Raw genomic sequence first — 14,343 nt, 5'->3', positions numbered from 1 at the left:
CAGACTTTTGCCATCCTGATGTCCTTGTAGCATGGCAACAGTCTGCTCCTAAATCAGAGATATTAAGATGGATAAACAAATAGCTGTAAATTAAACAATCAGGGCTATGGGAAATCTACGATGGCTCTCTGGCAAACTGCATTTTTTAATTTGATGGGTTAAAGGCTTCCCGTGCTGCAAGACTGATGCATTTACAATGAAAAAAGAAATGGTCAAAAAAGTGTTTTCCCCTTGGCGTATACTTTTCTACAATCTCCAGTGACCAAGGCACCCACTTCAATGGATAAATCATAAAAGCCTTAACAAAAACCCTCACAAACTTCTTGAAATTATCAGTCACTATCATCCTCAATCATCAGGCAAGGTCGACAAAACTAATGGAAAAACTGGACTCGAATGAAACAAGAATTAACAACACAGGATTGAATGAATTGATAAATGTGATTCTAATTCTTACGACTTTTTGTCTGAAATATTACTGGCTTTTAATCTTTGTTTTTCAGAGATAAGGGAACCTTTCACTTAAGCTCATTATGACTTACAGCAATTTGGTAAATTACACCTTTGTAAACAGAATTGAAGCATTTATCTTTTCTCTCTGCCTGATCCCTTCAGAATTTGGAAGCTCTTAGGTTCCTAACAGCCTTTCCAGGTAAGTAAATAAGGCCACTTCCTGGCAGATGCAGGAAGCTCAAGATATTTTGGAACTCAAGAAGAGAGGAATCCACCTAAATCTGCAGGTATTGCAGGTAGAATCTAATGGCATGGCTTTTCCGGCCTTGAGAGGGGCTTTTTAAAAGTTCAATCTGAGATCCCTTATGAAAAGTTCCAGCAAAGCGAAATTCTAAAGAGCCCATATGATCAATTACACTTATGTAAATAATCAGGCCAAGTATATTGAAACCAGACTAATTTTGCAAACAAATCAGCTTAATTTGACTCTATTTGTTAAAAACGAGGATCATTTAGAGAGAGAAATTATGTTTCAATAATATGCCTTTGTGGATTTGATTGTCTTCATATGTGGTATTAGAATTGATCCACCTTCCCAAGGATGGGCACATAAATATCTTAACAGCTGGCAAATAGGAGGTTTATGGTTCTTGGGACATTATGTTATCTCATTAGCTATATAGAGGGAAACAGATGAACCTCCTGTTCTCCCCATTACAGAGTTAAAAGATCTATGTTATCAGGATACCAAGACACCTGGTGGTAAAGTCTTTTGGGAATCTTAATTCCTAGTGCAGGTGTATATGTAAGCAGGAATATGCTCAGAAATCTATCAGTCACCATTGGTTAAATAACCAAAGAGACTGAAAAAAGCATGGCAGTACAACAGACATCCCTAAATTCCTTAGCCCAAGTAGTATTAGATAACAGAATTGCCTTAAATTTTCTGCTGGCTGAACAAGGAGGTGTTTGTGCTATTGCTCATACTACTTGCTGTAGTTATATCAATACCTCTGGAGAAGTTGAGACACGCCTAGAAAGAATGTCTCAAAAGCAAAATGGTTACAAGATGAAAGAAAAACTGACCCTTTCAATGACTTGTTTAGTTGGCTCCCTTCAGGAACAGGCAATTTTTTTTCTCTGCTTTACAAATAATTATCATTTTCATAATACGTATTATTATTATTTTCCCAGCTATCAAGCTACTCATGATGTGTATCACCGCTTGCTTCAAGTCTACTGCTAATAAAAGCTCACGTACAATGTTTGTGTGACAATTCAATATGGTTGATAAAATGTATAGCCAATGAAATTCTTCCCTGTCAATATATCTTTGTACTTATCCATTATACTCAGTTAATTCCTGGGACTTCCCTGGTGGTGCAGTGGTTGAAAGTCTGCCTGCCAATGCTGGGGACATGGGTTCGATCCCTGGGCCATGAAGATCCCACATGCCGTGGAGCAACTAAGCCCGTGCGCCACAACTACTGAAGCCCACGTGCTCTAGGGCCCGTGTGTTGCAACTACTGAGCCCGCATGCTGCAACTACTAAAGCCCGCAAGCCTAGGGCCTGTGCTCCACAACAAGAGAAGCCCCCGCTCCCCACAACTAGAGAAAGCCCGCACGCAGCAATGAAGACCCAATGCAGCCAATAAAAAATTTTTTTTAATTAAAAAAAATTAATTCCCCCCACGACTCACTAGGTAACTCTATTCCTCAAAAAAAGGAAAGAGGTAGACTTAGCACCAAGGGACAGGATGGAGCCGGAGCAGCAAAAATTCCACCCCTGCCTCGAGGAACAAATTTTGATCATCCGTGCTTCCTATTGAAAGATTTATGGTCAAAAGGGGGGAATTGAAAAAAGAAATTTTCACATATGGAGATATAGGGAAGTCATTCTGGCTTATACATGAGTTAACTTGAAATTTATGCTAACTAATATAGCCAGTTTGTGGCCTATCAATTGTACATCTGCTTTAATTATTAGACAAAAGAATACCCTGACCAAAAGTAAAGAATGTCCATGTTAAGAAGAAAGATTAAATGTGTCTCTCTCTGGGACACCAATACTGCTACTGCTTTGATGATAAGACTCCCTTCCCAGGCACCAAGGCCATACTGACTTGCCACATATGTGCTGGTCTGTTTTTTGTTTTTTGAAATCTTGAAGAAATGTAATCCTGACTTGTTTAATGTTCTTTGTTCTGACAAGATATAAAACTGCTGGAAACCACACTTCTCTGGGAGCAGTTTCTCAGAGTAATCAGAAAACTCGTTTCCATTCTTATTATTGTTTATTGATATTTTTGTTGACAAAGTGAAGAGACCTTCAGACAACTCTGTCCTCACAGCCATATATCTGCAAATATACAGGAAACCCCAGGCAGGAACTACCCAGCTGAGCCCATCAACCCCAGAACAGTGAGAAATAATAATAAGTGGTTGGGGCTTCCCCGGTGGTGCAGTGGTTGAGAATCTGCCTGCCAATGCAAGGGACATGGGTTTGATCCCTGGTCTGGGAAGATCCCACATGCAGCAGAGCAACTAGGCCCGTGCACCACAACTATTGAGCCTGCGTGCCACAAGTAATGAAGCCTGCATGCCTAGAGCCTGTGCTCCACAACAAGAGAAGCCACCACAATGAGAAGCCCATGCACCGCAACAAAAAGTAGCCCCCGCTGGACGCAACTAAAGAAAGCCCACGTGCAGCAAAGAAGACCCAACGCAGCCAACATAAATAAATAAATTTATTTATTTAAAAAATATAATAAATGGTTGTTTTAAGTGACTAAGTTTGGAGTGGTTTGATACATAACAATAGATAGCTAGAATACACCTCTTGGGAGTGTAATTTGACAATATTCATCAAACTTTTAATCAATACATGCTATCACCTAGAAACTTTATGTATTTATCCTACAGATATTTTGGAGCACATATATGCATTGTACCTTTGTTTACTATAGCAAAAGACTAGAAACAATCTAAATATCTCTACAGAAAACAGGTTAAATACATTCTGGCACACTGAAACAATAGAATACACAGCTATTAAAAGGAAAGAGGAACCACATTACATACTAATATGGAATCCTACAGAATAATTACCAAGTGATTCATTAACTTCACAGCAAGGTGAAGGACAATGTGTTTAATAGGCTATCATTTGTATGATAAAAAAGAACATGCATATATATATATATATATATATATATATATATATGTTTGTAAATGCATGAAATATCTCTAAAAGGATACTGAAGAAAATGGGTAACAACAATTGCATCTGGGAAGGGGACTTGGACACCTTAAGGACAAGAAGTGAGAGAAAGATTTGATTTTCACTGTAAACTTTTTCAATTCTGTACAATGAGTGTGTATATATTACCTATTCAAATAACTTGTTAATAATATCTTTATGATCAAGTCACACTAGTACAATATTCTCAATTTAAAGATTAGAAAACTAAGCTCAGAAAGTGATCTGTTCACATCTGAAAGGTAGCCAGTGACAGAACCATGTCTAGAAATTATGCCTTCCATGGAACTCTTTCCTTGGACAGAATCCTTTGAGCTTATACCTTTTTAGTAAGCCCGTTCTCTTTTAGCATCTCCAAGAAGTACATTTTTTTCCTCAGTTTCAGCCTGTTTCTACTTCCAGACTAAGTTCCTCAGGACTAAATATATGTGTGGTGTATTTCTTTCCTATCTGCTGAACAAATTACAACAAATTTAGTGTCTTGAAACAACACAAATTTATTATCTTACAGTTCTGAAGGTTAGAAGTTCAAAACGAGTCTTCAAGGTATTGGCAGGGCTGCGTTCCTTCTGGAGGCTCCAGGGGAGAATCCATCTCCTTGCATTTTCCAGCTTCTAGAGATGGTCTATATTCCCTGTCTCATGGCCCTCTTCCTCCAACTTCAAAGTGCATTTCCCCAAGTTCTGCTTCCATTGTGCCATCTCCTTCTTCTGCTTTTGATCCTCTTGCCTCCCTCTTTTAAGAACCTTTATGATTATAGACATAGCTAACAAACTTATGGCTACCAAAGGGGAAAGGGGGTTGGGGGAGAGATAAATTAGGAGTTTGGGATTAACATATACACACTACTGTATATAAAATAGATAACTACTACTACTGTATAGCATAGGGAACTATACTCAATATTTTGTAATAACCTATAGGGAAAAGAATTTGAAAAGGAATATATATGTATATGTATACATACATATAACCATATATATGAATCACTGTGCTGTATACCTGAAACTAACACAATACAGTACTATACTTCAATTTAAAAACATATTATACAGCAGAAACAAACACACCATTGTAAAGCAATTATACTCCAATAAAGATGTTAAAAAAGTAAAACATAAAAAAATCAAAACATATATTATATATATATAAAATGGGAATGAGATGTTATGAGTTTGAGGTTGATCTCCCAGATAAGTGCCTCATCTATTGCTTTTATATATTTTCAATAAAAGACAAGTATTAACAACAAAAAAAAGAAGCCTTGTGATTACATTGGACCTACCTGGATATCTCAGCATCATTTTTCCATCTCAAGATCCTTAACTATCACATCTGCAAAGTCCCTTCTATGATGTAAAGTAACAGTCACAGGTTCTAAGGATTAGGACATGAACATCTTTGGGAGGCCATTGTTCAGCCTATCACATTAGCTCTAAATCTGAGGCATGTATCCTAAACTGTCTCAGTTTCTTCATCTATAAAACAGGAATAACAGCACTACCTATTTTGTATGGTTATTGTGCAGATTATAACAATTACATATTTAAAGAGCATAGAAGACTGCCTGACACATTGTAATCTCTGGATATATGTTATATATAACATCTTTTTATATATAACATGTGTTTGTTATTGTTTTAGTGAGCTCTAGTTGTCTGGTATATTAGAGACTTTCATCAAGAGTCTAATGATCTCTTCTCTCTTCCTTTAGACCTAACATATGCTGAGGATACAGAAGAGAGACTTTTTTTTTGGTACGCGGGCCTCTCACTGTTGTGGCCTCTCCTGTTGCGGAGCACAGGCTCCGAACGCTCAGGCTCAGCAGCCATGGCTCACGGGCCCAGCCGTTCCGCGGCATGTGGGATCTTCCCGGACCAGGGCACGAACCCGTGTCCCCTGCATCGGCAGGTGGACTTTCAACCACTGCGCCACCAGGGAAGCCCAGAAGAGAGGCTTTTGCTTTATTTTAGCAAAACTCTAACAAACTCAGTGTAAGGGGAAAAAAGATAGCACATTCAGCAGATGAATAAAATTAATTTAGGATACTAGTTGACATTTTATATAGTCTTCTTCATTTGTGCTTCTGCAAGTACATAACATAGTGAATCTTTGCAATCGATCTAAAGTATTTACTAAGAATTTGGGGGGAATTTACTACATGCAAGGCCTAGTGCAATGGGGGTAAAAAAGGTGGAAATAGCAGGTAATCCTGGATTTTTACAGCTGAGATTAGTGAGTCTTTTTTTAAAAACATTTTTTTAAAATAAATTTTATTTATTTGTTTTGGCTGTGTTAGATCCTCTTTGCTGCCCACGGGCTTTCTATAGTTGCGGGAGCAGGGGCTTCTCACTGCAGTGGCTTCTCTTGCTGTGGAGCACGGGCTCTAGGCACACCGGCTCAGTAGTTGTGGCTCACGGGATTAGTTGCTCCGCGGTATGTGGGATCTTCCCGGATCAGGGCTTGAACCCATGTCCCCTGCATTGGCAGATGGATTCTTAACCACTGCGCCACCAGGGAAGCCCAATAAGTGAGTCTTAAGGAGACCAACTTGCAAAGTGCTACATAGCCAGAATTGGAGCGGAGACTGTGGCTCAGGAGATGAACTATAAACAGGAAAAAAATGGAAAAGTAATACACTGTGCTACACAATATTATATGTGCTAAATGAATAGTTAGGGACTTTGAATTGGGGAGAACTCTTGTCAGACGGGTTGATCAGAAAAGGCATAGTTAAAGGAATGTGTACATTTTGGATAGAAACAGAGAGTAAACGGGGCGGGGGGGGGAAGGTAATTTTGAGTGTGAGCAAAGACATAGAATAAAATATCCCTGACCTGTGCTGCAGAAAGTTTGCACTTAGTATTTATTTGTAATGGAGAGCAAACAGCTTCTCATGTAAGCATGCACAACAGGATGGGTGTTGTCGGGGAGAACTCTTGGGGGCAGGCATTTGCCCCGCCCCCTTCCACAGAGCAGGGTGATGTGCACATGATGTTCCATTAGCCAAGCCACTCCTGACAGGCGGGGAAGAAGCCAAGCAGCTGTGGCTACAATAGACCATTTGAGAAGAGGGCAGAGACAGAATCGTCTTTCTCAAAAAGCTTGAGACATCATGTGAGTCTGCTTCCTGATATTACAAATATAGATATCTGCAACACAGAGCTCAGCATGAAAGCCAAGGCTCTGGAAGTTTAATAACTAATCTTTGGGAGATATCTGTGGAAATTACTACAATTATTGGACATCTCAAATGTTCCAAGCCCCGTGCTATCACCCACTTTACATAAATATTAAGTCCTTTTAATAACCCTCTGAGGTAGACATTATTATGCCCATTTTACAAAATGAGAAGCCAGAAGAAAAAAGCCAAGAATTTAGTGCCCATTGTCTACATAGCTGCCCTGAGCCCCACACATTTTCCAACCATAATAACCTCTCACCAATCAGTGGAAGATACCAGCAAAAAGAAGCAAATTCTTTTCCGGTTTCTGGTTTTGTTTCTTGAAAAATACTGCAAGGTATTTCTGTGAACTGACTAAAAGTCCCAGAAAAAGCAGAAATGTACTAATAATAATTTGTTAAGTAATCTCTATATTGAGCGATATCAAAACTGAAACTAGATCCCTTTACAGCTATATGTGAGAAGTTAGCAAAGAGTGGGGAGAAGGGAAGACGGCTTTTCTTTTCCATCTCCTTCCTTCAATTAGATAAGGCTTAAAGCAGGCAATGCTTTGAGGGACATAGTCTCAGGAAGTCATAAAGCCCAATAAATTGGAAAGGTTTGGGGTAGACTGCAGAGGAAATGTCAGAAAGGATTGTCCTATTTCCAGGAAGAAACAGCTGTGCACAAGTGGGTACCCTTGTCCCCATTAGTTCTGTCACATCTAAGAGGGCCCAGAATATCTGGGCCATCAGCTTATTGACCACTACCTTCTGATGCTTAAAGAAATGAAAGCGTTGTCTATGAATAAATGTGTTTAACTGAATTTAAAGTTTCAATCAAATTCTTTTCTCTCCCCACCCCAAAACAGAAATTCCCCAACTTTATGGCTTCGTGGCACGCATAGTGTCTCAGTAATTTTTCACAGTGCCCTAGGCCAAAGGAAACACCTAATGGTTAGGTTCATTAAGTAGTTAGGGCCAAACAATTTGATAAATATTTATGTGATATCAGTGTAGTAGCCATTTGAAAAATGATACACATAAATTAAAAGAAAAAATATTATCACTTTGCTCCGAAAGGACCACAATTACTTACTAATGGTACATGTGTGCTGGTTGAGCACCGTACAACGTCTCAAACCTTGGAACCAGACTGGATATCACCTCCCTTTTTCCCTAGTTACATATTGATTCTCTTGGGATCATTGCTTTTTATCACAGCAATGGCTGAAAACCATAAAGTTATTATGTAACAGGAAGGAATGTAGCATGTTCTAATGTTGAAACTGTGAACTGTCTCAAACTAGAAATTTGCACAGATGTCACTGTGATCCCTTGAAAAACCAAAATATTCCACTGAACCCTTGTGAGTTTGAGGGTATTGAAGAACATAGTCTGAGAACTGTAATGGCCCTAAGCTATGGAATTTGAACTCTCAGAAAAGTAAGTCAGGTGGAACTCCTCCATTTTCTAAATATTTGTTCAGTTGCCCTGGAGAGACCTGTTCTGGAGGGAGACTAGAAAAGGAAGTAGTACCCAAGTGCTAAGATCCACCAGTGCTAGTCTCTTGGACTGCTCCTTAGGGAATTCACTGTTTCCCAGAATCTTCCCTATGCCAATCTCTCAGAAGAAAAATGCTGCCCCTTACCACTGTCTATCATTAACATGGCTAGTTTTGAAATGTACTTTGTGGCTCCCACTAGGAAAAGCAATAAGATTTTTCATTCATACAGATCCTTTCGTGTAAGACACACCTTGATGTTATGGAAAGAGAACTAGATTTATAGATAATTGGATTGGGGCCCTGTTTCTACTACATACTAAATAACCTTGGGCAGGTTACTTACTGTTTCCAAACTTTAGTTCTGAAGATAATCCCTGCCATGTGCAATGCAATATTTTAATAATAACTGTATAACACATTTGAATAAAACATTGTTTCTCAAACTCAATGTGCATAAGAATCCCCTGAGGGCCATTATGAAAATACAGATTCCCTGGACTCCACTCTCATTGTAATATAGCAGGTCTAGAGTGGCACCCAGGAATTTGTCCTTTTAACAAGCATACCACCCAAGATGATATAAATTCAGGTATGACAAGTTGAGAAATATTAAAAGATGTTTTTTTAAACACTTGCAGATATATAACAATTTCATCCCCTCGATAACTTTTAAAGTAAGTAGGACTGGTATTGTCTTCATTTTACAGATGAAGAAACTGAGACTTTAAAAGATGACAGTGGCACCCCGGGTCTTCTCTATAGGTAGGCCTGTAATGATCAGAGGGATTGAATTTATCTTATGCATAAAATATGTATATGTCATGCAGTTCACTAAACTGTATATTCCTTGAGGACAGCAAGTCTTAATCATTTTTATATCTCTGGTACTTGACAAAGAACCTCAATGAATGTTTAATTTAAAAAAAACCTAATTTTTGAATTTATTGTATATATAGAAATATTTAATATTTCAAACAAAGCATACTTTGAAACATTTTCAGTTTTTCTCAAATCAACAAAAGTCCTGAAAAAAAAAACAAACCTCAGGCTACAGTTTTCACAAAATATAAATCTTTCTTTGTTTCCTAATAGCTGAGCTAAAAGTAACTTTCTCACAGTTGGGGAAGGATGATGAGGTCACCCAGTTCCACCCTGCAATGGAATGCCCACTTGTTGCTTGTTCAGGGAACTGATGATGCCAACAATCCTTTGTCTTTGGTATAATCAGACTCTGAAGTTCGTTCAGGCCTCTCGGTTCAGGCTGCCAACACTGGCAGCGTCGTTTCCAGATAACTGACCTCAGTTCTGCTGACTCAGTAAGTCAACTCCCAGAGTCAGACAGGACCCCTATTCAGATGGGACAAGTTTCTTAACCCTTTTTTTGGGGGGGGGTGGGGGGGAGTTATGAAACCCTTTGAAATAGAAGGGGATTCATGTGAACCCTGAAGCCAATGTCAGTGGACAGCTAAAATAAGATTTTTAAACTATTTTGCAAAACCAAGTATTTTATTTTCCCTCTTATAAAATATTTTCTACTGAGAATGATTTAACTTGGGTAAGGTATGGCTTTAGGGTTTATTTAATAAACTGAGAGACAACAGCGTGATTTTTGACACTCATTATGACTCAAAACATAGTTTATTCAACAGCAGCTTGTTCATGGCTATTCTTTTCATTCTATTATTGACAATGGAACATTTGGGGAAAGCTTGTATTCCCATAAAAGTTAAACACGAGTTAAAATGGAAAGAAATTTGGTGTGGAAGTTTGTATAATGACAGTATTTATTGGAAAGAAAATTGCATAATATAATTTTATTTCCATGAAACAAGCTATCACAAATCTCACACTTGAGACTCAATATAAAATGTTAATTATCAAGGGTTATAATCTCATACATTTAAAGGCAACACTACATGTTGAATTATGGAATAAGCAGAGCCTCTCTCCATCTGGTTCTAGAGTCAAGGCAATGTCTTGACCATCATATTTGGAAGTGTCTTTGACATCACAATATCTCAAAATACAATAGCACACACAGAGTGTCCTCAAGCACTTTCTTGGTAAAACCAGTTTGGAAACTTTTATCTTACACACAAGGCATGTTTCTCTTTTGTAATACAGCACCCTGTGAAGATTCAGAAGGCCAGGATGGATTATACCTTGTGTGGTATTTCTAGATCAGAGGTGAAATAACAAAGGAATATCAATGTATTATAAAGCTTATAAAGATAAGATATTTAATCAAGCTGTCGTTGAGGCAAATTATAGTGATTCACCCCAAAGCATGCTATTTCCTCTGGTAAATATTATCATTTCATCAATTTCACAACCAGGAAATCCAAGCTTTGGAAAATGTAAATAACTTTCCCCATATCACCTAAACAGGGATGACGAAACAAACTGCCGTATGACTCCATATTCTAATACCACACTGACTCCAATAACTTTCCTTAACTGAATGTATGTTAAAAATACTATTGTTTAGCTAATTCAGATACTATAGGAAGCAACATCAATGTGAATAATACAGAGTGTGAACGGAAGAAAATTTTACTTAAACTTTGGAATATGCCTATGTTTGGATATGGGTGTTGCTAATGTTCTGGAAACTGTCCCCAAAGCCAGGATAGGTAATTAGCTATCTTGATTTTGGAGCAAACCTCATACTTCTTTCTTTCCCTTTCAATGACTTTTGGATTTGAAATTTCCAAACCACAAAAGGAGATTAATGTACTTATGGAGATAAAAGAACAGATTTGAAATCATGATTATCTGAAATACCTGGTTGCTGTTTTTATAAAAGATAGTTTAGGGGTATAAACAGGAATGGTGATAATATTAACAGAGGAGCTATTAGAACTGAGCAGATGACAATGTCATGAGAAAGTTAAAGGCAAGATTTATTTGGGATAAGTCTGTATAGTTCATGCATTCATAGCTGATACTTTTAGTGACAACATCCCTTGCTATTTCCATATCACCAAGGAGACAGAAAAACACTTGGAACTAAAAAGGCAGCTCAACTAATTAATTTGTAATGGTGCTTTCAAACTGAATGTTATATTCTGAGTTTCTGAAAGAATTACACTTTGTGGTCAGCTAAAGATTTTGGAAAGGACTAGACATATTAAACATTCTGACAAATATTTTCCAATTTACATGGTTTAAAAATCACTAAAATGCCTGCAACATCTGATAACAAGGAAAATCTAAGAGTAAAAACTATTTTATTCAATATACGGTTATGATTTTCATTGAATAAAATAAAATATCAAATAATATGAAATCAATAACACAAGTAGTATATACTTTTAGAAAATTTATAAGTAATTTTAAAAAAGAAAATGTAAGATTCAATATACTGAAAGGTAAACAACAAAAACAAAACCCAGGACTTCCCTGGTGGTGCAGTGGTTAAGAATCTGCCTGCCAATTCAGGGGACATGGGTTCGAGCCCCAGTACGGGAAGATCCCACATACGACAGAGCAACTAAGCCCATGCGCCACAACCACTGAACCTGCGCTCTAGAGCCCACAAGCCACAACTACTGAGCCCACGTGCCACAACTACTGACACCCACGTGCCTAGAGCACATGCTCGACAACAAAGAGAAGCCTCCATGATGTGAATCCTGTGCACTGCAATGAAGAGTAGCCCCTGCTCGCAGCAATTAGAGAAAGCCCACGCAAAGCAACGAAGACCCAACACAGCCCAAAATAAAATTAATTAATTAAAAAAAAATAGACTGAGCACAGCAGGCATAATAGAGCCAGGCCATGCCTGCCCAAATTGGGGAAACTAAACAAAACAAAACCCAAGCCACCTTAACACAAACAATGGTAACTTAAAAAAAACTTTTACCTTGTGTAAAATAGGTACAAAATATTTGTTGTTTATAATTTACTTCTTATTGCTGTAGTAGCAATTAAAAAATATAATATTATTAAGGTAATATTTAAATATTAAATGTTTTAACATGAAACTATTCTGCCTTTTAAAAGATATTTATAGTAAAGGAGCACTTCATTCCCCTCACAACTAATATATCATAATTTTTCTAAAACTGTGTCTCTTTACTTTTCAGAACAGTAACAGTTGAATTCAAATCAAGATGAAGCAGGATCTGAAGGTTCTGGAGAACATAATAATAAAAATACACAACAAAATAATTTCACTTATTATGCAACTGCAGAACCAGGCCAAGTAAATATGCCGCATCAACCAGAAATTTCATGCAGTAGATATTACCTCTAGTTAACAGAGGAGGAAACTGAGCCTCAGGCCATGTATTTAGTGTGAAATCACTGGTGGTCAGTAGAAGAACTTTGAGGTCCATGATTTTAACCATTATATTTTCAGTTTGAAATAAAATATTAAATCTTCTCTATACCAAAGCAAAATTCAAATCTCTGAGTTTACAGATTCAATACCTAAAGAAAATATTTGCAGCCTGTAAGACAAATGATTTATTTCCCTTCTAAACAAATGACTCCTATAGGCAATGGAAATAATAGTCATAGATATAATCACTGCAGGGGAGGAAAAAATTTCTCCACTATCCTCTTAGGGTTTCCATCTGGGTCTAAGAATTAAACTGACATAAGACAGATTAACCCAAGAAAATCATACAAATTCTGTTACATTTTTACACATACATGGGAGCCTTCACAAGAGAATGAAGAAGTGACCAGAAGAGGAAGCACTTATACCTTTTAGACAAAGAAACAATAAATTTGTGAAGAATTGACAAGATAAAGGAGTTTGGCTGGGGTAGTAAATGGTGAAGAAGTAAGTAGGAAGATAAGGTGGGTTAGTTTAACAAAACTTGTTTGAACAGATTTCTTGACCCCAAATTCCTCGTCTCTGGTGAAAACGATGCCTTCCTTCCTCCTAGTACAGAGAGGTTACTTTTCACATGGGAGTTTTATCTCCTGCTTTCAGGAAGAAAAAGGAGGGTCAGAACGTCCTTTTTGCATCTGCTGTGTCTTAAGCATCTTTAATTTAAAATAATCAATATGCAAAACTGACGTATTTGGGGGTAAAATGTTCTGGTTTCCTTTAGCAGGCAAGTCTAGGAACATAAATACAAATGGCCAATAAACACAAAATACTTAACCTCATTAATAAGTGGGGAAATGCAAATAAAAGTATAATACAACTTTATCAAACAGGCAAAAATTCAAAACATCACAATGGATAAAACGAGGCTTCTGTGTACTATTTTTTAGGAGTATAAGATAGTACCTGTAAAAGAAATACACATACCCTTTGATTCAGCAGGTCCATGTCTTAGTATCTCTCCAACAGAAATATTTTCATAAATAGGCAAGGATGCATGTTCAAGAATATTCTTTGTGTGTGTGTGTGTGTGGTACACGGGCCTCTCACTGTTGTGGCCTCTCCCGTTGCGGAGCACAGGCTCCGGACGCGCAGGTTCAGCGGCCATGGCTCACTGAACCAGCCGCTCCGCGGCATGTGTGATCTTCCCGGACTGAGGCACAAATCCGTGTCCCCTGCATCGGCAGGCGGACTCTCAACCACCGTGCCACCAGGGAAGCCCAAGAATATTCTTAATAACATTTTTAAACTATAAAGAATTAGAACGAATTTAAAGTAAATCAGTTGGGGACTAGTTAAACAAATTGTGCTACATTTTTTAACAGAATAAAATTCAGACTTTTAAAATAATGAAGTAGATGTATAAGCAGTAGAAGGATATCCATGATATGACACTGAATTTAAAAAGCAGATTGCAGTGTAGTATGTTAGTCATGACACAATTTGGCTAAAAAAAGAGATATGTATATCTGAATATTCATAAGTACAGATGTACTAGGATAAAAACTGAATTGTTAAAAATGGTTACATCTCGGGACTTCCCTGGTGGCGTGGTAGTTAAGAATCTGCCTGCCAATGAGGGGGACACAGGTTCGATTCCTGGTCTAGGAAGATCCCACA

At 37.7% G+C, this 14,343-nt stretch overlaps 1 long non-coding RNA gene across 1 annotated transcript in view; it reads right to left on the bottom strand.

Annotated features, from left to right (window-relative positions):
• The window catches only part of LOC137210188 (uncharacterized), a 104,000-nt gene extending 89,937 nt beyond the window's left edge, over positions 1-14,063 (bottom strand). Inside the window, exon 1 of the long non-coding RNA XR_010936324.1 lies at positions 13,651-14,063. This is a non-coding gene — a long non-coding RNA (uncharacterized lncRNA). The remainder of the gene's footprint in view (positions 1-13,650) is intronic.
• Positions 14,064-14,343: the final 280 nt, after the last annotated feature.

The sequence above is a fragment of the Pseudorca crassidens genome, chromosome 17 (genome assembly GCF_039906515.1).
Source record: "Pseudorca crassidens isolate mPseCra1 chromosome 17, mPseCra1.hap1, whole genome shotgun sequence".
NCBI classification, from domain to species: domain Eukaryota; kingdom Metazoa; phylum Chordata; class Mammalia; order Artiodactyla; family Delphinidae; genus Pseudorca; species Pseudorca crassidens.
The sequence above is the reverse complement of the archived record's forward strand: the minus strand, read 5'-3'. Positions and strand labels throughout refer to the sequence as shown.